General features: G+C 39.5%; 1 protein-coding gene across 2 annotated transcripts in view; it reads left to right on the top strand.

Moving 5' to 3' along the window:
- Window positions 1–24,040, top strand: part of LAMA4 (laminin subunit alpha 4) — a 160,874-nt gene that overhangs the window by 1,319 nt on the left and 135,515 nt on the right. The gene's annotated exons all lie outside the window — the stretch shown is intronic.

Genomic DNA, 24,040 nt, shown 5'->3' with positions numbered 1-24,040 from the left:
CATGTTCTGGGGTGAGAATGGGCTGGAACTTTAGTGGTAGATGCAGTGAGTCCTACACACAGTTAACCCTCTGATAGAGTATGTTCAACCAATAAGTCAATTTTTTAAAAAGTAAATAAAAGGAGTAGGGGTGGGCAGGAGCACTATTTCCCTTCCTCAGGATAGCTTTGATGCTAAAAGCATAGCCAAGGTGCAGAAATTGGGTGAAGGAGGATCCAGAGTAAGTGATTTAAGAGCCCCCTGAGCGGAAACTGACAACAGCATGGTGGTGGGGTGCGTGGGAGATGCAAAGTAGGAGGAAAATGAAGTCACTAAAGTTCATGGGAAAGGAAAGAGTAATTGACCTAACAAAACACACAAAGTCACTAACAACTGTGAGTTTGATTGTAGCCACTATAGAACAAAAGCATTGTGCTATGTGTATTAACACCATTCCTACCAACACCAAAATATGAATTAATTCTACCAATTGTTAGCTTAACTATAACTATTATGTACTATGAATAACTTGCTTACTGCTTACTAATTACTAGTAATATGAGGTCCATGAATATGACTTTTCTTTTACCTTCCACACATCCAAAAAGGGGATGAATGAGGGGGGGCAAAATATTACAAACTCTCATTTAAGTACAAACTATAACTCCAGGAGAAAAGCAGAGAGGGAGAAATGGTTCCTGTTAGTTTGTGCGGAGATTTGGTGAAGAGCCCCACCAAGAAAGACTGGGGCAGTGGTTAGGCATTGTTCTATCCAGGCCTGGAATTGTTACCCAGGAAGTGTTAACTCCACTTTGAACATGAAAATTTCCTGAATTAAATGCTTCATGTAAGTGAACAGTTACATATAAATCTGATGCCAAATTAAATGTGGATTTCAGATCAGTTAAAAATGAATTTTTGGCTGCTTTAAATATTTCATACTATGTATTTATATTAACGATTACTCATTGTTCATCTGAAATTCAAATTTATCTTCCCACTATTTCTAGAGAGACAGGCACATATAACTATAATTGTCACCCACAAAAAAATAGGAAAAAAAATTATGTTCAAGTCATTTATTTTCACTTATTTAGCTCTTAAGGGAATTTTGACTAAACTGTTAAGATGAAATAATTTCTTTTGCTTTGTTTGGCTTTGGAGGCCGCACCCCGCTGTGCTCAGGTTTTACTCCTGGCTCTCTATTCGGGGATCGCTCCTGATGGGCTCAGAGGACCCTATGGAGTGCTAGGAATCAAACCCGGGAACACTAAGTAATTTCTTATATAGTCAATCATTTCAGTGGAATAATTAAAAGGCAACATTGGGAAGCAGTTTAGATGTCAGACTTTGCAGTCTGGAAGCTTCAAGGTTAAACTTAACCATTCCTTGACCTGGGACAAGAGAAATCAACCTTGAAAATTAAGAAACAAAAGTTTAGAGAAGTTACTGATAACTATTACATCCTTCATACAGTTTTCGTGAGGAATTTAGATGAAACATAGAGAGCATTTAACACAATGTCTGATATAGCGTGAACACTTCATATACATTGCAGGTGACATAAATATTATGAGATATGTAGATGACTAATTAAAAAAAAACTTGTTTGCTGATATTTCTCAAAACTTTACTTGTCTAGATTTTTGCAATCAGAAGAATGTCTACGAAAGAGTTAAGTTTGTGATGATGTCAGAACCTAGTACACATGCCCATAGAGGCCTTTAGTTTAAGAAAGCAGAAAGAAGCTATTAGTCATTCCAGGAGGGTCAAAGTACATGATGTAGAAAGGGTGGTATTGCGGTAGTTCCCACCACATGGTTTCAAATAATACCTCTAGTTAGCCTGTGGTCCCACAGAATTGCCAAAGCCCCATCATTGGGTTTCCCAGGCTCTTTATGGCCAGTTACGAGATCTTAAACCAAATACACACTGGAGATTTAATAACATGGTATAACTGCTCCACTGAATTGGTGCAGGAGATCATATTCACATCTATTAGGAAAGAAAGAGAACACAGATACATATAATTCATTATTTGTTGGAGATTCGAATGTGGATGGAAGACTGTTCTATAAATAAATCCATTTTATTTGAGTTGGATTTATATGAATGGTTATTTCTCAGTTCTCCTTCAAAGGAAAGGAAGAAAAATACTAAAGCAAACATGCAGTTGTAGGAGGCACTTGGCTGAAGGTCTTAGGCCCTCCCAAGCTCCTCCACAACAAGCTTCGAGTTCACACCACCCTGGGTCCTTCACACAGTACATATAGTACATGATGGCACTCAGAGTGTTAAGGGAACAAATACATAAAGTATACACCAAATAAAAAGGTAGAGAGCACAGATGACCCACAGTTTTTGTTTCCTTATAAAAGAAGTTTATATTTTTTCCACAGTGCAAAGATTTGAAAAGAACACCCAGAGGTAACAGTGCTAAATGGAAGTATTTGACCACCAAATTGCATTAGTTAAAGCAATTTACGAAGTTCATCACTGCTTAGTTTGTTAGTTTGTAGTGAGAGCAATGATTGCTAGCAGGTAGTGGTCACAAGCGAGATGAAGCAATTTTGCAAAGTATGATTCAGTATTCTAACATCCCACATTGAAGAAAAGTTTTCATTTCATCCTAGGCATAGTACCAAGAAAAGCCACACACACACAAACACACACACACACACACACACACACACACACCAGGGAGAAGATATCAGAGTAACCTTGGGACCAGTAACATTTTTGTTTATTAGAAGGAAGCAGGAATCAAGCAAGGTCAAGAACTCTTATGGAAGTTGATGCTGCACGACTGGAAATAAGCCACAGACTCAGAGAGGATTGTGGGGTCTCTGCTGGAGAGGCAGAGGGGGTGGGGGCACAGAGTATAAAGGAGATCCTTGAGAAAATAAGGGAAATAGTTACCCAAAGCACATTTCCCTGAGAGCAGACGAGAGGATCTTATCTTCTCATAATCTGCTAGGTGTTGTGTGGCTGTTAACTTTTCTCCAGGAACAGAAGTGTGCCATGACCCACTTGTGGCCTTTACTCCATAGTGGACAAACGTCTGTGCTTCAAGAAAGCTCTGTGTACTGGGATTTTTCCCTGTGAGGAATTTTTCCTCAAGATTGTTTTTCACTGTGAATGTGTGAAAATGTTCCAACACATATGCTGCTTCCAGCCACAGAAGGATTGCAGGATGTTTCTTCAATGATAGGTTAAATATCTTTCCCCATCTATTTTCCTTTTCCTTATTTTGGTTCCTTCCTTTGAGAAAGGAAATAAAACACATAGAATCACATTAAGACCATCATACTCAGGTCTTGGCTATCATTTTATGCATCATTTAATCTTTTTTATAGGTACAGTATAAAACTGTAATTTAAACTGGGTGATTCAAACCCTCTTTACACAAGATATCATTCACTTAATATTCATCTGAGCAGATTTGGAGCCTTAGCATGTACAAAAAGCACTAATATAGGCACCACGGATGGCCAAAAGAAACAGAGTCACATCCCTACCCTCATGGGGTGAGTAACCTAAGAAAATATATTTATAGTGCTATATAAAGCAGAGTGTACTCTGTAAGAGTGGCTACAAGCTAAATGTCATAGATAAGATGGGAAAGGTATTATTCCAAAGAAAAACCAGTAAAGTACAACCACCATATTCTCACTAAATCCAGGGCTGGAGCAATAGCACAGCAGGGAGGGTGTTTGCCGTGCACGCAGCCAATCTGGGTTCAATTCTCAGGATCCCATATGGTCCCCTGAGCACTGCTAGGAGTAATTCCTGAGTGCAAAGCCAGGAGTAACCCCTGAGCATTGCTGGGTGTGACCCAAGAATCAAAAAAAAAAAAAATCTTCACTAAAGCCAATACCACTTGTCTTGAGACCATTACTTTGGAAATATTGGAATGTAGTAATAGCAGAAATATTAATAACTGCATGGTTTACAGCTAACAATCATTGAGTATTTACTAAGTGTAAGTTCTTGGTCTCAGCAATTTTCATGAGTTATTTGTTTGAACTCTTGTGATAACTTGATGAGACCAGTATAATAATTACTTTCTTTTGCAAATTTAGGAGCAGGTATAGTGCATATGCCCAGGTAAATTACCTAGTAATTTTCATTATGAGAAAAGAATTCCATCTTCCCAAACTGAACTATTTCGTCTTCTCAAACTGAAACGCAATACTCATCAAACAATAACTCATCATTATCCCCTGGCATTCACCATTTACATTTTGTTTATCTGAATTTGACTAGCCTAGATACCTCATATAAGTGAAATCAGACCATATTTATTCTTTTGTATATGGCTTATACCACTTAGTACATTGTCTTTAAGTTTTGTTCATGTCATAGCATGTGTTGAAATTTTATCCATTTTAAAGGCTGCATAATATTTACTGTCATACATATCACTTTGTAGGTTTGATTTTATTTGGGGGATTACATCTTGTGGATGCTCGCAGGTCACTCCTAGTTCTGTTTTGTGAATATGTGGTGTCAAGAATCAAACCTAGGGCTCCCACATGCAAATCATGTGCTCCAGCTCTTTGAACTATTTTCTTTGTCCAATATATATTTTGTTAATCCATTCATCAATTGATGAACATTGGGGTTGTTTCTACCTTTACCTCTTATGAATGGTGCTACTATGATCAATAAAATACACATATCAGTTTGACTTTCTACTTTCTTGTTGTTGTTGGTGGTGATGGTTTTTTTTTTTTTGGTGGGGGGGGGTAGGGGTGGAGGGATAGAGAGCCAAAAGTAGAATTCTGATCAAAACTGGTACAAAATTTAGAACTCACACATTTTTATTGAGTCCAAGAAAAATATAGCTGAGTAAAGACAACTCAATGAAATGAAGACATTCTGTGAGGTAGGAGGGGCTCAAGAAGCAGGAAAGAAGCAGCAACCATTCAGAGTAGTCTGTTTTTTCGAAAGAATCTAGAATCTGCGTTTTAGTGTTTTTGTTTGTTTGTTTGTTTGTTTTGCTTTTTGGGTCACAAGCAATGCACAGGGGTTAGTCCTGGCTAACATACTCAGGAATTACTCCTGGCAGTGCTCTGGGACCATATGAGATGCTGGGAATCGAACCTGGATCGGCCACATGCAAGGCAAACTCCCTACACACTGTGCTATTGCTCCAGCCTCAAGAATCTGCATTTTTAAGTGAAGTAACTGACTCAATTTTTCTTAATATCCTGTGGGCTAAGGGCATTTAATAGGTTGATTCCATCCCAGTATTATTTATGTGTAGTGTCTGTTTTGCAATATTTGAAACATACCTTTCATTAAAGTCACAACATGGGCAGTTAGCCAGACAGATGTGCTACGTATCCAGCTTAACTACTTTCTAGCCAACTGAATTGGGGAAAACTAATTCATCTCTAGAAGATTCCATTCTCTGGATTGCAAAATTAAGGTAAAATGCAATTGTCTTATGAATTAGCTATGAAATGGAATTATACTTATATTGCTGCTTAACTCAAAATCAGCTCTCAGTTTTCTTACTTCTGTTCTTTTTCCATCTCTTCTTCCATTGTTTTAATCAAGCTGCAGGTTAAGATGTATAGTAGAAATCTATTTGTTTCAAAATTTTAACTTGTTTTAGACATTTCTACCCTTTGATTATTTTCAACTTTGTTTACAAATTTACTGGTTCCCCAGAATTAGAGGAGTAGACCAAAGTTTGACATCTATAATCATTAGTCCCTAAATTTTATTTTAAATTTAGTCTTTCCCAGGATTAGGATAACTTGAATAGTTAAGACAAATAATTTTTCTCACAATCCTTCTACAGCTAAACAAAATCCCCAAACTTTGATAGGATATGGACTATGACTTATTTTCCCTTTCAGAATATAATTTTTAAATCTGACTTGTTATAGTTTCTTGAAGTATATAGTCCCCCAAACTCTCCTCTGGGTTTTTTCTCTTGCTCTGTAACTCTGTAAACATAATGGTTGCCAGACATAATTTTGAGACATTTGATAAATTAGAAGCCATTAAAGACATATTGCTAACGCGTGCTTTGAATTCCAAAACTTAGCATTTACAAACAAATGCTTGTTTTCTAAAACAAGTAGTTCTTCTATTTCATTGAGATATAGGGACCACAAAGAAGAATATTTAAATACCTACTCCTTCCTTTGCCAAGGAGTAGCATTCTTCTTTCAACTGTTTTTCTCTTGCACATCTAGTGTGGTAAAGTTAAATTCTGGGAAATGGTTTACTAAAGGGAAGTTTAACCACAGATGTTTGTAATTCCAACTTAAGTTTCCCATCAAAGTCTTAATGAAACTCAGCTGCCAGAACTTCGGCTCCGAATCTGAGTCTTTTTATCATGAGAAACTTGGGAAAACAGCGTTCCAGGGATAAATGGTAGTGGGAAAATGTTCATTTTTCCTAAACGTAAACCTTTTTACTAAAGAAAATACATTTTAAAAATTACTGTTTTATTTTGTTTGTTTTCTTTTTTTTTTTTTAAAGAGAGAAGGGTGACAAATGTACTTTGAATATAATATACAATATGATCTTCTTTTCACTTCCAGGAATCTTTTAGTTTATAAAAGGGTGTTGTGTTTTGGTGAAATTAGAGACCTACAACTTACCTAAATGAGACAAAATATCGATGTATATGACTCCATGAAAAATGACAAGCTGGAGAAATCCATAGTATTAGTAGCTGCATTAGCACAAGTGTCTTGCAAACAGGCCAGTAATTCATTCTATATTTTACATTACAAAATACATTCTATATTTTACAAAGGTCCTTAAAGGACCTTTATGTACAATATTTTGGGGTATCAATATTTATTGTAAAATTATGGTTCCCATTAGTTACAGTAGCCCAGTTACTTAACAAGTACACCTCTTCACATTAATCTTCTAGGATTCTGGCAACGATAAAGTAGTTCTTTCTGTCATCTGTGACTCTGTCAATCCCCAGAAAATAGGTGAGGTGCTAAATACCTATTATTTGGAGCTTTAACAGTCCAAGTGTCTAAAGATGGGCCTGTGTTTCTTTACTGTTCCCTTGGAATTGGTATATGTGATGACCAGTGCAAACTTTGACATTTCACTCATAAGACAGGAAAGCACAGAATTTAGCATAGAGAAGACCTGATGAAGTGAAGAACTAGCAAGTGTTTATTATTTATTATAAATTGCCATGTGAACCATAAAAATCAAAGAATCATAGCATTTAATTGTTAGACATAGAGTAGAATTGAAGATAGTCAACATCTTGTGTTGCCAGCGAGGAAGCTAAGACTAACCCAGGAGTTAGTTGGAGTTAGTTGCAGTGCTTCGTCCAAGGACAAGAAGCTCATTAGCAAGAGCAACAGGACCTGTGTCTCCTGGGTTCCAGCCCATTGTCATTCAAATTCACACACAATCACACAATATCCCGTTAATCACCGATTTCTCCCTGGGATCTTAGAAGTCTATCTCGACTGGCCCTCCTAAGGATGTTGCACTTGGGGGCTCTCCAGGGTCAGGGGAATGAGATCCAGCTTGTTACTGGATTTTGCATATGAATACACCATGGGAAGCTTGCAAGGCTGTCCCATGTGGGGAGGAAACTCTCAGAAGACTGCCAGTTTCTCCCAGAGGGAGAAGTAGGCTAAAGATATTGTGGGGCCGGAGCGATAGCACAGCGGGTAGGGCATTTGCCTTGCACGCGGCTGACCCGGGTTCGATCCCCGGCATCCCATATGGTCCCCCAAGCACCGCCAGGAGTAATTCCTGAGTGCAAAGTAATTCCTGAGTGCAAAGCCAGGAGTAACCCCTGAGCATCGCTGGTGTGACCCAAAAAGCAAAAAATAAAAAAATAAAAATAAATAAATAAATAAAGATATTGTGCGGCCGCAAAGCAGCCTGGGTTCTTCATGCATGAGGCCTGTCCGAATGTGTAGAGCCTCCAGCATGGCTGTAGCTAGGTTCCGGTGGTCTTCGGCCGCCGAGAGCTCTGCTTGGGGTGGGAAGGGAAGCTGGAGCCCATCCCCTTCGAGGGGCCCCAGGGAAGACAGCCAGGTGTGCAGGCAAGAGACTCTGGCCAGGTGTGCGGGCAAGAGACTTATTCAAATTATTTCTATGTATTTAACCATTCTGTGCTTGAATGGGGGTCATTAAGTGAATGTATCCATGTATCTTCTAATTTACTAATTTACTGTGTCTTCTTCTTACTATATATTCACTTTACTCATTTCTATTAAGCCTTAAGTTAAGTTATCAAAAGGAAAATTTAATTACATAGAATTATGTGAAGCAGGGCAACACCGGAACTATTGCGGTTCATAGCTGTGCGGTTCATAGCTTGGTCACCCTTACTAGTTACCATTACTTTCCATTAACAATTCCAGTGAATAAAATCCATGGAATTCCTTTTACATACAGAGGTCTTAGTTCCTACAGATTAAAAAGAAAACAACAAAGGAACAGAGTACAATGGGTAGGGCATTTGCTTCACATGCAGATAATGTAGATAACCTGGATTCCATTCTCAGCATCTTTTATAGTGCCTTGAGCACAGAGCTGGAAGTAATCCCCTATGTACTATGAGTTTAGCCCTCAAAATGCAAATAACAACAAACAAAACCAACATTCTACAAATGTCTAATAGGTAGATTAAAATTAATATAAATTTTTAGGGGCTGGCGCGATAGTACAGCGGGTAAGGCATTTGCCTTGCATGCGGCTGACCCGGGTTCGATTCCCAGCATACTATATGGTCCCCTGAGCACCACCAGGGGTAATTCCTGAGTGCAGAGCCAGAAGTAACCCCTGTGCATTGCCGGGTGTGACCCAAAAAGCAAATTAATTAATTAATTAAATTAAAATAATATAAATTTTAAAATATAACTGGTCAGCTGATATACTAATTAGAACCTTAAGATTTAGGTGACCAAACTCTGAGAACATAGAGATTAATCAGGTAGAGTAGCTAAATAGAAACACAATCATGGAGTTTTTATCTCTTCTTAGTTAACTCCAGGCATGGGACTGGTAGTAAAATCTGGGACAGGCCAGTGGTCCAGCCCTTGGCATGGACCTTTTCAAGGTGATACTTTAAGGAGGCTTCAAACTAGCATTTGTAGCAAAGCTTTAGGTCTGCCTGATGAGTGTCAATAGTCTTCCATACCGTGGTTTCTGGATACTGCCATCTTCCCTATCCAGGCCCACGCTTCAGGATATCCTAAACGTGGGAATGCAGAGAGCCAGAAAGGTAGAATAGCAGACAAGGCCACATCTGGAGACTCGTGCCAGTATATCTCATGTCAGTGTGGGACCACATGGCAGAGCGTCAAGAGGGGAGAATGTGCGATTGGCCTGTGAAAATTGATGCATGTAATGAGTGAACAATATCATTGGTTGTGCATTATATTATATATTAACATAAAATACAGCTAACAATTGTATCTTTATTTATGATAGTAAAGAGGAAGACACAGGTGAGAAAGCTAGCTCATAGGCTGGAGTCCATGCAGGAGGTTTGGGTTTTATCCCCTGTACTACATAGTCCCCTCAAGCACAATGAGAAGTAACCTCCAAACAACTCACAAGGAGTAGCCCCTAAGAATCACTGAATGTGTCCTCCCTCTCCCACCAGCCCACCCCAAAAGGAAAGCAAACTTGATTGTGTTATCTAGATGAGGCAAAACACAAAATTTTGAAGTATGCATCTACAAGGATCTTCAAAGAAGTCATTATTTTTGTGTGCATCTGAGAACTGCCCTGGAGGGAAAGCTCTGATTCCTATGGGGAAGTAGAGCTTAAATTGTCTCATCTAGGAGCCAGAGCAATAGTACAGTGATTAGGGCATGCGGCCAACCTGGATTCAGTGCTGGCATCCTATATGGTCCTGGAGCCCAACCACGAGTGGTTTTTGGCCTGGAATTTGATCAGGAATGACTTTGTAATCGCAGTACTATGAATAGCTTGGTAAATCATGATATCCCAATAAAAACAATAAAAAGTTTTTTTTTTATTTTTGAACCCGGGCTGGCCTGCCCAATAAAGAGTTTTTAATACAATAAATTGTCTCATCTACAAATGTGGTCCAAAGGAAGCAGCAACATCACCATGTGGCCTCCACATGGATCCAGTCATATCCTGCATCAGAATGTGCATTTTCATTAGATCCCCAGGGTAGTCATCTTGAGTCTATAAGTACTTGGAGAAGCATGCTCGTCTAGAGAGCATCTATCTGAGCATTGAGAGACGTGCCAGCCCAACATATACTGGGTTTGAATTTAGAATGGACTAGAGAAATTGTGAATCAAATGAAGGTTTTTTTTTTTTTTTTTTAAAAAAAAAGCCCATAAGGAGTGCTAAAATAGTAGAACCAAGTTATAACTGTGTGAGACTAATGAGAGGCTCCTCACCCAGGACTCTGTCTGACTCCTCCAAAAGGTGCTTCAGAATAAGAAAGCAAAGCTTCTTCCCCCTAAAAATTTAATGGCTTCCTCAGAACATCTAGTGGAGCTGAGGAGATATTATCACTTCCTGAGCCTGGGCACACACAGAGTAGGTGTGCAGAAGTGGGGTTTTTGAGAAAATACTGGAAATAATATGGAAGGAGCTCTGCTCCTGCAAACTTCCCACCCCCACAGTCTAGATTCAGAACAGAATGAGGTCCTCTTGTCCTTGAAGCCTGGGGTGAAGGGGGGGGGCGCGGATTATTTGTGGAATCTGCATAAAAAATGTGTTGGGTGTTCTTCAGACGCCCTAGGAAAGAGTGGGATTATAATATTGCTCTTGCAAACAAGCAGGCTCTTGGATCAGGGTAATTTGTCATTAGGGAGTGAAGAGTCTGGGCCTCTGTGTGCCAGCTAGAAAGATGATAAGAGATACCTAAGAGCTAATACTCAAGCTGTACTTTTCTCAAGAGATTGAGTTCTGTAGGACTGCATCAGAAAGACAGCTCCAGCCCTGGAATAGAAAGGCATGCATGCACACACGCACACACACGTGCACACACATACAGACACACACAGATACACACACACACACACACACACACACACATCCCTATGCTGTTTTATAAAAGCCTTAATGAACCGCTCTCCTTGAGGCTGTTCAGAACTGCTAGCTGCCTGATTTTGAAGATCCTTTGTATTGTGATTTCTAAGAATTTCCTTAGAAGTTGATATGTTCTGGACCTTATTTTATGGTAGGGCATTTGCCTTTCACGCGGCCGACTTGGGTTCAATTTCTTCGAGAGCCCAACAAGCTACTGAGAGTATTTCGCCCGCATGGTAGAGCCTGGCAAGCTACCAGTGGTGTATTCGATATGCCAAAAATAGTAACAACAAGTCTCACAATGGAGACGTTACTGGTGTCCGCTCGAGCAAATCCTTGAGCGACGGGATGACAGTGATACAGTGATAGAATGATTAATTCATTTATTCCTCACGGTACACTGAAGGTGTATCATTTTGCAGATAAGAAAATGAAGTCAGGGGCCGGAGCGATAGCACAGCGGGTAGGGCGTTCGCCTTGCACGCGGCCGACCTTGGTTCGATCCCCGGCATCCCATATGGTCCCCCAAGCACCGCCAGGAGTAATTCCTGAGTGCAAAGCCAGGAGTAACCCCTGAGCATCGCTGGGTGTGACCCAAAAAGCAAAAAAAAAAAAAAAAAATTAAGTCAGAAAATTTGAGTAATTTACCCAAAGTCACAGTCATCTGGCTCCAGGTTCTTTGTCTCTTTATTTTTGCTTAGGGTTTGTTTTTGTTTTTTTCTGTTTTGAGGTTGAAGGTGTTTGTTTGTTTGAGGGTTTTTTAGGCAGGAGTTGGGGTATTTTTTGTTTTTATTTGGTTTTTGTATGCATAATTTACCCAAAGCCACAGTCATCTGACTTCAAGTTCTTTGTTTCTTTATTTTTACTTAGGGCTTGTATTTAATTCTGTTTAGGGTTGGTGGTGTTTCTATGCTTGTTTGCTTTTGGGGTTTTGAGCAGGGGGTGTTTTGTTTTGGTTTTTGTTTGTTTTTTGCACCAAACCTGGCTGTTCTTGCTCCTGGCTCTGTGCTCAGGGATCACTCAGACAGTGCTAGGGAGACCTGACCTGTCTCTCCAGTCCTAGCTTCAAGTTCTTAATCTTTGTCCTATAATGACCCTCTAGCATCTAAGTTTCTAAATTTCAAGTTGCCTATAATAGCTCGTGAAACAGGGGTCCCTAATAGGAACAGGGAATGCTTAGCAGTTGACAAATTTATAAATAACATCTAATATAGTACTATTTTTATTGAGTTATTGAGTCAACTAACATAATTATCTCAGCAAAGAAAGTTCTTTAAATGTACTAAAAATAAAAATGGACTTAATTCCTGAATGCATATGTATTCCTATACTTTCAGCTATGGTAAATAATTATTTCAATGCTGTCCTGATTTACATTGGAGACTTATAACTTAAAAGAACCTGACTAAAGGATAGGGAAAGAATTTGAAATATAGGCAAGGCAGGGCCTCAGGAGACGTGATTACACAAAGTATGTCAATCATTGGAAAGCTGAGTGAAGGCTCAGAAACCATTTGTTTTTCATTTGTTTTCTCCACTAATGACAATTCAGAAGGAAGAAAGTTTAGCAACAGAATGGTTGCCAGTTAGAAATAAAACTCATTTCCTAGAAGTTTTCAAGCACTGTATTAAAAAAAAAGTTCTTAAATAAAGGAGCCATTCATTCAGCACAGAACTGTTAAGGGCCAAGTTCTGAGCAACACGTGCAAGGCCTGGATGTTTCTATCCGGAACAGACCCCGCTTGGCCCTACTCTGTGGGACTTGGAGATGGCTGAAGGTCATTCTTGGTGACATTAACTGTGAAGCAGGGAAGGGAGAATGTAGTAAGAGTAATGATTCCTCCAATTTTATGCACAAAAGCTCTATTATAGCTCCTCTTACTCTGGCCTTATATTTAGAAATATTTTCAATACCTCCTGCTTTACTTTTACAGGGTGCACATATAAGATAGCTTACATATAGAAACTTACTTTCTTATGGTTCTGGGGGGTAGCAACCCAAGCTCAAGGAGTTTCTTCCTGACTTGTAGATGGCTATCTTCTCTCTGTGACCTCACATAGTTTTTATGATGACTTTATGGAAAGACAGAGAGCTCTGGTGTCTCTACCTCTTCTTACAAAAATAATCAGTCCAAATAAATTACCCTTCTGACCTCACCCTTCTGAGTCTATAATACTCATTTGAATATTTACCATATAAATTTGGGGTGAACATAATTAAGTCTACAATACCTGAACCATATCAACCAATAACTCATGGGTACGTGTGTGAGTACCTATGTACAAGCATGCATGTGTGTGTATGCATGTGTGTGAGTGTGTGTGTGTGAGTGTGTGTGTGTGTGTGTGTGTGTGTATGTTAGGAGGGTGCTTAAACCTCACCCAATGGTGCTCAAAGGTTATTCCTGACTCTGTGCTCAGGACTGATTAATAGTAGTACTCAGGGGACCATTGGTGGTGCCAGGGATTCCAACTGAGATGAGCTCATGCAAAAGTAGTACTTTACCTTCTGTACTATCTTTCTGGCCCAATATCTTCTTAAAAAAAAAAAGAGGCAACTCTGAAAAAAAAACTTTTCCGATTAAATCAGATCATCACCTGTATTAATATTAACATTAGCCCAAAGCCAAACCAAACACAAATTAGCATTTCCTACATAATTTTACATTTCATGTGCTAGCCCTAATAATTTAAATGAAATATTTTGCAGTATGGAAAATAGTAGGCTATCTAATGTCACCTTGTGTTTCTTAAGTGTCCATGCACACTTGACTGTTGAACATCAACATCTTCCTTCCCTTATTAAGAAATAACCCATCACTGACGGGTGTTCAATTGCTGTATGACTAAATCTCAAACAAGAAAGTTTTGTAACTAGCTCATGATGATTCAGTTTAAAAAAAAAGAAGAGGAAAAGAAATAACCCATCACCTTTGCAAATGTCAATGTGTGTGTACTCAAAAAATGACTAAAATACAAAGATGAAGCAGTACATGGCTAGTATGATTAAAAACTAAACTGATGTATTATAGAACTCTTAGTTTAGAAAAAAAGCTCGATCCTGTTGAATAGCTCATCAAATGACTTTGTAGCAGAGATAAATTTTTAAGAGAAAATTTAAGCTGAGCTGGACAGTAAGAGTAGACAAAAGACAGAGTTTCTACTAAAAAAGAGATATTGTCCCAACCCGTGGGACCAAACAAAGAGACTTTAAAGATTTCAGAGTTGAAGAGAAATTGGGTGAGAACTGTCCTTCATCAAAATTAACTAGGAATGCATGATTAGATGGATTGAGTAGGAGGCAGCAGAGTTTGGACTCAGAATCGCCTATGGCAGGTCTTGATCATTGTTTTCGGGGGGCCTCAATAATGATGCTGGCCTTGGTCTGGAAAGAAGGTAGCTGTTGCAGAATCATTAGAGAGATTCTAACAAGATGTCTTGCATAGATTTGGAAGATGAGGATGAAAGAAAGACCAAGATGCTGCTGATCTTCATAGAAATGCACTGCATTTGGCATGGTGGGGGAATCTCTTCAGAGCTCTTTCAACCCAGAACTACTAAATCAGTCGGTTTCAAGCTGAGACCCCCCATGGACCTGCCTTGCGTATGACTTGGGGGTGAAGAAGGTTGAACAGCAGGAAGCTTGGAGTCTGTTTCCTTCAAGCGGAGAACCTTCTTTTCATCTTTTTGCAGATAAATTCCTCATGAGAGTTCAGTGAGGGAAGAAAGAAATATTTGAGAAGCACTCTGCTGGAAGCTCCCATATTGATATTCTAAATCATGACAAGTTTTGAAAATGTTACTCAAAATCTTGTTCAAATCAGTGCCTCCAGGGTAGCTTCCTGGCATGACTGATTCCTGCCCCAGGCAAAGGTGCCTTGCTGTCTGCTCAGAGCTGCAAGCCAGGGAGCACCTGTAAGGCAGCTCTGACTGTGCTGAGGAGCTCAGAACAATTGGTGCTCTCCTGAGAGGTATTTTTGTGTTTCCTGTTCCTTGTCTACTGATATTTTTAGCCCTTTCCTATGATATTAGGAAATTCCACTGTGTCTCAGTTACTACCTGGAAGTGCTAAGGAAAGCAACAAAGAAGTTTGGGAAAGGAATGGGTGGTGGTTTGTCAACCTGAAAATACTCTCTTTGGAGCTTGAAAGGAATAAACAGATGTCTGGGTATTTCCATGCTAATTATTGCAACCCCATAAAAGCTATCTCATCCTAACTCATAAGCTATAGTTTCTTACCTGCATCCTGAACTAAAATGTAGCTCTCAGTCTTACTCTTTCTTTCCCCTACAAATATTAGACCAGTATACCCTTCTGTGGTCCTTTATCTCCAAAGGACAAAATATTTTGTCTATGAATCGTATTTTTATTTGAAAACAAAACAAAAAAAAACCAGATAGCAAAGTTGTATTTCACCTTTACTGGATTTTTTAAAATAAAATCATTGCATCTTCATCATTGCCTAGTGTCATATAATCAAGTGCAGTTTTGTTTTATCTTGCTTTAAAATTTTCTGGGGTAACACTGAGAGGTAGTAGGGAATTTGCTTTCCATGCCACTAATCCTGGTTCAATCCCCAGCACCCAATTTTGACCTCTTTTCCCATCCAGGGGATCCCTGAGCACAGTCAGAAGTCAGCCCTGAGCACTAGCTGGATGTGGCCCCAAAACACACAAATACAAAACATCTCTGGAGAGAACAGATCTTCTATATCAGAAAAAACTTTATATGTCTTAACTCATAGATTTAGAATTTTTGGTTTTAAAGTTATTGATATTAAGCAAATTTCAGTCACAACTACCAAATATTGAAGTTCAACTCAAAAAGCTGGAGCATTTGCTTTACATGTGAAGGCCCTGGTTTTTATCACTGGCACCACATGGTCCACCACTAATTGAGCCAGGAGAAATCCCCAGCACAAAGAGCAAAACGAAAGGTAAGGGTCAGGGATATAAGCTCAGCAGTAGATCTCTTGCTTATGTGAGGCCTTGGGTTTTATCCATAGCATCATGAAAATTAAAAGTTAATTTAGTGATCCGACAACAACAATAATAATATTAATCTTTCATGATTTATAAGGTGCATTTATTCACACATATTTCTTTTTTAATTAAATCAGTATGAGAGACACGGTTAAAAAGTTATTTATGGTTGGGTTTCAGTCATAAAATGTTCCCACACCCGTCACTTCACCCATGTACATTTCCCACCACCAATGTCCCCAGTTTCCCTCCCATACCCACCACTGAGTCTGCTTCAATGTTCAATGGCAAACACTTTACCACCTTACTTCATTCTTTCTCTCTCTCTCTCTCTCTCTCTCTCTTTCTCTTTCTCTCTCTCCCCCTCCCACTCTCCCCCCCTCTTTCTTTCTATTCTTTAGGCATTATGGTTAGCAATACAGGTACTGAAAGATTATCAAAAGATAAAGTCAAAAGACTTTAAAACCAAGTTCCCAGAAGCATGACATCGTTTTTTGTTGTTGTTATTGACATCAGAATTTTTTTTTAAATTTTATTCAATCACCGTGAGATAGTTACAAGCTTTCATGTTTGGGTTACAATCTCACAATGATCAAACACCCATCCCTCCATCAGTGCACATTCCCCACCACCAATACCCTCTCTTTCTCACCCTCCCCCTGCCTCTATGGCAGACAATATTCCCCATATTCTCTCTCTACTTTTGGGCATTATAACTTGCAACACAGACACTGAGAGGTCATCATGTTTGGTCCATTATCTACTTTCGGCACGCATCTCCCATCCCAAATGTTTCCTCCAGCCATCATTTTCTTAGTGATCCCTTCTCTATTCCATCTGCCTTCTCCCCTCCTCTCATGAAGCAGTCTTCCAGCTATGGGGCAATCATCCTGGCCCTTGTATATACTGTCCTTGGGAAAGCATGACATCTTATGGCCTAGTTCTCCCTCTGGAAGAGTTTCCTGCCCACATGACAGATCCTCGCAAACTCCCCATGGTGTATTCATATGCCAAAACTAGTAACAATTATGGGTCTCATTCCCCTGACCCTGAAAGAGTCTCCAGTGTGGCACCATTGGAAAGGACGAGTAAAGAGAGGCTTCTAGAATCTCAGGGCTAGGACGAATGGAGCCCTTTCTGAGACCGCTCAAGAAATTCAATCAATGGGATGATGATGATGATGATGATGATGATGATGATGATGATGATGATGATGATGACTTTACCTCTTTGAACACTCTGTTTTTGTAGAGTGATCATTTCTAACTGTCAAAGTCATAGTGGTCCCTTCTCTATCCTAATTGCCCTCCCTCCCCTCAACTGTGGCAAGCTTCCAACCATGGGCTCGTCCTCCTGGCCCTCATTTCTCCTGTTCTTGGGTCATCCCATTGTTCATCAGTTTGCTCTAGCAGGCACCAGTAACGTCTCCATTGTGAGAATTGATACTGTTTTTGGCATATCGAATACACCATGGGGAGCTTGCCAGGCTCTGCCCTGTGGACAGGATACTCTTGGTAGCTTGCCGGGCTCTCTGAAAACCCGGGTTGGCCACGTGCAAGGCAAATGCCCTACCCCCTGTGTTATCGCTCCAGCCTGTTTATTTTTTCATATCCCGCTAATGAGTGCAGACATTCAATGTCTGTCCCTCTCCCTCTGACTCATTTCACTCAGGGTGAAATCAGTGAAATGTCCATCCATATTCCTCCATGCCCATCCACATTCTTTCATTATTCATAATCATATCACAAAGCAGGCAGCCCAGTGGTTATTAGTTTAATTTATTAAAAGAAATGGGATGGTAAATGGTTTGCCCAAAGTCATATTACATGTAAACTTACAGCTTTATTGTGACAACAGGAAATTTCACAGACTTCTAGCGTGTTTGAATGCGAAGAGTCTAGAAATCATAGTGCCACTAATGTCTTTGACAAAGGAACAAAGTGGAGCCAGAAATGTAGTAACTTCCTCCAAGGCCCACAGCAGGTTTCTAGTTCTGAGCCAGAATCAAGTTTCCTGCCTGGCACTGGAGCAACCCTCCTACCCAGCTGCATCACAGAGCACAGGTGCCATCCAGCCCCAACAAATGAAAGAGGTACAGAACATCTGGAGACCTGGTGCAGGAATAGCAAGTCCTGAGTCAGACCAGACTGTGTCCATGTTCACTCTGCTTTATCTTAAATTGCCATCTGTGCCTTAGCCCTAGGTAATTTAACTACAAAAATATTAGCGTTTTTCTTAGCTTTCAGTCATCATACTGATCCTAATTTGAAATTTGATTTACGTATTATTTTATAGATAATTTCTTACATTAATTTATATAATTATCTTATATAATTTATGCCTATTCTTTCATTGCAAGGATTTTTGCTTTGGTCTCTTATGGCTATTGATCTTTCAAACACTGTTTTCAGCACCTCTACTTAGGAAGAAAGCTTTCAAATGTAGTAATATATTGTTCAGAATTTCCGGCTAAAATAAACAACACATCCTGGATCTTAAAAGGAAGAGGGGAAAGTCTAATGTAAAAATGAACAACAACCCTTTTGTTTGAAAACAATTCAGAACTGATTTAAAAAAATTCCCCATCACATGTCTGGTATTCTCCCTACCATCAGTCAGTGTTCTTGTTTCCACAGAGTGTAAAGACAATTCCCCAGTCATCTAACAAAACAATTATAAAATGGAAATTTAATGAACAAAATGAAATGTTGATAGCTTCAAATTGATCTACTCGGGCTATTATGCCCCGCTGTAATCTTCTCAGCTTATTTTATAAGGCTTGGAATTTCAGCATCCCCATTTTTATTTGTGGAGCTTTCTCATTGCTGATTTCAAAGCAAAGTCACTTCTTACCAGCAAGGAAATTTCTAACATTAGCTTTTCAGAGAAAACCTGCCAATTCCCAACAGAACAGTTACTGGTAAAATCTAAGGATTGCCACACAAATGACATCTGTTTCAGTGTTCCCTGTGTCTAATAGAGGACAAGTATTAGGAGAATTTCAGGGGCTGGGGAAACCCCTATATAGTCAGCAAAATTGGAGAGTCTGATAGTTTTGGTGGGGGAAGTCTGATAGTTCTATTCTGCCACACACTTTTTAAAAATGTTTTGGGGTTACACCCAGCAATGCACAGGGGTTACTCCTGGTTCGACACTCATAAATTACTCCTGGCAGTGCTCAGGGGACCATTTGTGATGCTGGGAATCAAACCCAGGTTGGCCGCATGCAAGGTAAATGTCCTACCCACTGTGCTATCGCTCCAGTCCCTTGCCACACACTTTATTCCAAATGGCAGGTACCAGCTCCCTGTTCTCTCTCCTGGTCTTTGATATGCAACTATTCAGCATGGTGAGAGCAATCTCATATTTAAGGTGATATAAATATCTTTGTAAGGTCAGAGCAATAATGTTTGTGAGAAAAGATGATTAAAGCATCTGGATTTTACTAAAGGGCTGGGCTCAACTCATTCCAGTGAAGCATATTTTCCCCTGTGACCTGTGTGTTTGGACCTGTGGCATATAAGAGATATTAAGTGAAAATAAACATTTTATGGGGTTTTTCTGTAGGGTATATATATTTTTTTACTTTTTGGGTCACACCTGGCGACGCACAGGGGTTACTCCTGGCTTTTCACTCAGGAATTACTCCTGGCGATGCTCAGGAGACCATATGGGATGCTGGGAATTGAACCTGGGTCAGCCACGTGCAAGGCAAATGCCCTACCCACTGTGCTATTGCTCCATCCCCTGTAGGGCATCTTTTTGTCTTCTCTTACTTTGAGATACTTTCAAAACTAACAAATGTTGAAGCTTTTTTTTTTTGAAAACATTTTTGTTTTTAGTTCTAGGACCTATTTTCATTTTCACTGGCCTAAATTGCTTTAATCTCCCTTTGACTGCAATCTCTGTTTGATCAATAATGTGCTTTTTTCCTTAAATAATAAATCAGCACAGATTTCCTTTGAGCTTCCTTCAGATCATCTCAGAAATTTACCAATTCCAAAAATGAGAGGGGGGCATCTGAAGTATAATAAAGACTTTACCAATAAAGTCTTATAAAGAGTCACAGATCTAAGTATTTCCATGATCTTTCTTTTGTCACTTCACTTTGGGGAAAATGCATCCAGTAGCAGAAAGAAAGCAAGCTGAGTGACATGCTCCCTAGGTTTAACACTTTTTTCAGAGAGAGAAAGAGAGAGAAAGAGAGGGAGAGAGAGAGAGAGAGAGAGGGAGAGAGAGAGAGAGAGAGAGAGAGAGAGAGAGAGAGAGAGAGAGAGAGAGAGAAAGCATGGTAGACTGCTAGCCAGGAGATTGCACAAGTCTCCTGCAATTAATTTCTTATATTAATCTTTCTAAACAAGTTCAAAGTACAAATAAAAGCAAGTTTATCTGCTGCCCTTAGTGGTATTGGTTGCCAAGAATAAAGGATGCCTGTTTGAGCAATGAGACAACAAAAGGAATGTAGGTTTGAGTCTTTGTAACTTACGGGGAATGCCCAAAAACATTCTATGTGTCCATCTTTCATATTCAATGTTTTTTCCTTCCAGAAAACCTAGCACAAAGGCCACCTCCTCCAAAGAATCATTCCCAACTCCTGCAATACGCACTTAAGTGTTCAACAAAATCTCTTATTTCATTATGATTTTTAGCATTTTCTATCCAGTATTACATGCAGTGCACTTTAAATGCCCCCATTAAACTCTCAAAGGCCAGAAGAGTTCACAATCCATCTTTTGATCTTCCAAATTGCTTGGCCAAGAGCCTTTAGTATAAGAAATGCTCAAACACTAGTTTATATATTCTCCGTTATCTACTGAATGCCTGCTTCACACCAAGCCCTAAACAGGGCCCCAGTAAACACTAGTACATGAAACAGAGCAATGGATAAGTGATCATAACAAAAACAGAAAGTCGGATTGGTGCCTAGTTTCCATTTGTGGCATGTGTAGGGTCTGACATTTATTCCAACGTATAAATCTAATGAACAGATTGGCAGTGGGGTTCACAAACAGTGACCCAAGGAGTTCCTAGGCTACTCGTTCTGGGAACTCTACACTGCAGGCTAAAGCGCCTTTTAAGCTAAAAGCTTTGTCTTTCCCACTGTATATGGAAAAATTGACTATGCACTTTCAGGGGAAGGCCTAGCTAAGAAATGTTTATATTGGAACAAGCCCCATCTCTAAATCTGGGCTTGTTGCTGAATGGTATTTTGTTTCCTTGGATCAGGGGAGGGGGTCTGGAAACATCTGTAACTAAAGCATTGTTTTAAAACCAGCCCAATTTTTTCCCCCTCAAGTGACAGATAACAGAAGTGATTTAACTCAACTACTCTCAAACTTCCCTGTCTATTTCCTTTCATAAATGTGTGTAATTTTGTTGTCATTAAAACGGCCATGCATGGGGCACATTTGGAGCACTCTAAACCTGTCCATCTTTTATGTAGTCATTTTCTTCTCACTTTAGTTTGTGTACTTTACCTTCCCTTTTATAAACATACTAGAACAGAATGAGTCTCTGAATCACAACCATTATTTTGGAGCTACACTTGCAAGCTACAGACAGATAAGATCAGATTGCATATTCTATTTCAGTAAGGTGATTTTTCTTTCCAGAATTTTTTACTACAGAAAAGTGTGCAGGTTATTTAAGCCTTTTATAAATGTGAAACTGAATGAGTATAGATTTGAATTAAGGACCTAGGAAATTCCTCATAGAAGAGTGCATACATCACATGTGTGAGGCGTGGGGTGCAATTTTCATGCCTGCCAATAACAAGGAGAATGCAGCAGTCACATACAGGGTCCTGGGTTCAACCCCCTAGACCACTTGAACCCCCACAACTAATAAAAGGAGTGGTACCCACAACTAATAAAAGAAAAAAGTTTCACAAAAAATTCTCAAAATGAAATCCTAGGGAAATGGGGAAGAAAAATCCTAAGATGTATTCTTAAATAACATGAAAAGGATGAAAATTTTGAATATCATTGGTATTCTAATAGAATAGAAATAGCTTATAAAAATTTTATAACACTGTAATTAAAATTTTATCATATAGATTTACCACTTTTTAGGGAATTTTTGTCTTTTAATTAGCTCAGCCCCCAAAGGAAATGCTAAATGTTCAGGATGTTAGCTTTTTGTCTTGTTTTCTGTAGGCAGTCGGTGCTATATATATTTGCTTATTTATGAACTGTTTGAAGATAGTCCTGTCCACAGGCTCTGAGCAGATAATCACTCTACATACTTTAGTCTGGGACTGAAGATTCTTCTGAGCTTTTTAAGTACTTGACACAAAGTTGAGCTGTCAAATACTTACCTAATGAATTTTACTTCTTCAAATGAAAACACTTGGTCTGGGCTAAAGTCTCACTGTCATTTGCCTTATTAAGTTTGCTTGCTAAACTGCATCAATGGCAGCATAGAGATTTTGAAACAGAGTCCAGATTTCTGTGCCCATCACTACCCCTCTGTAGGATCCAGCATCCTTGGTATTGAAGAATGCAAGTGATAGTTTCATGACTCCATCAAAATCACCATGAGGATATTTTATTAGTACAATTCATGGGTCAGAGTGTTAGGTGGGGCCATATGTACGTCAAGCTGTCAGACATTCTGCCTAATCAGACATCTGTTTCTGATTCAGGATGGGAAACACCTGCACATAGGCTTTTGCTTTATACACAAAGGAGCATCCTTTCCCGAGACCCTTTGTCAGACCCTCCAAAAGGGGCAGGGAAGTGGTCAGGGACACAGATGGATGTCATGCAACCGGTTTCCAATAAGACTTGACTTCTCGAATGAGTCATCTACATTATTTGTTTTGCAGTCTCTTTAACACTACATGGAAACTGTTAAAAATGGAAATGCCAGTTATAAGTTAGTGTATTTATTTATTTTGGTTGTTGAGCAACACCCAGCAGTGTCCAGGTCTTACTCCTGACTCTGGGCTCAGGAATTGCTCCTTGAAGTGCTCTGGAGACAATATGGGAGGCTGGAGATCAAACTAAGGTCAGTCACATGCAAGACAGCCACCCTACCTGTTATACTATGTCTCCAGCTCCTATAAATTAGCCTTTTAAAATGGAAAATAGAGACTGGAGCGATAGCACAGCAGGTAGGGTGTTTGCCTTGCATGCGGCCGACCCAGGTTCAATTCCCAGCATTCCATATGATCCCCCGAGCACTGCCAGGAGTAATTTCTGAGTGCATAAACCAGGAGTAACCCCTGTGCAACATCAGATGTGACCCAAAAAGCAAAAACAAACAAAAAATAAAATGAAAAATAATTGGCTTATGTCAAATCAAGGAATCCCGAGGACGATGGACAATAAGTCCTGGCTTTAGACTGTGCTCCCCTTCTCACTTCTTCATCTCACCCTGATCCTGGGGAGGGGAATTCTCCATTTCTGTGGTGATGGTGCATTTGTGAAATAAGGACAGTAGTTCAAATGGTATAACTTGATAAAGATTCTTGACACTGACTTTATTCCAGCGATCCCAGGGAAAGGCAGAGTAGTTTGCAGCCTCAGATACAATGAGCTTCAGTAATATCCCTGCCATTTTTATTATATATATATATATATATATATATATATATATATTGCTTTTTGAGTCACACCCAGAGATAATGCACAGGGATTACTATTGGCTCTGCACTCAGGAATTATTTCTGGCGATGCTAAGGGAACAATATGGGATGCTGGAAATCGAACCTGGGTTGGCTGCATGCAAGGCAAATGCCCTACCCACTGTGCTATCACTCCAGCCCACGCTTTATTTTTTCTCATCATCAAGAAAGAGTGCTTGGAATCAATAGAATGTGGGGTGGCATTATCTTGCATCGGTGAATGCTCTGTGTATGTTCTTTGCCTCCACAGGTATCTGTGTTTCCACATTTAAATGGAGGAGTTAGACAGAGTGACTGCTAAGGTGCTTGCAAATTCTGGAACCCTGTGATTCTGTGATGTCAAGAGACACTTCCATATCTATTCACTAAGCATCTATGTACAAAGAACTGAGAGTGCCATGTCACATCACATTAAATC

Source organism: Sorex araneus, chromosome 4, assembly GCF_027595985.1.
Source record: "Sorex araneus isolate mSorAra2 chromosome 4, mSorAra2.pri, whole genome shotgun sequence".
In the NCBI taxonomy this organism is placed as follows: domain Eukaryota; kingdom Metazoa; phylum Chordata; class Mammalia; order Eulipotyphla; family Soricidae; genus Sorex; species Sorex araneus.
Note: the sequence above shows the minus strand (reverse complement) of the source record. Positions and strands in the feature narration are given on the sequence as shown.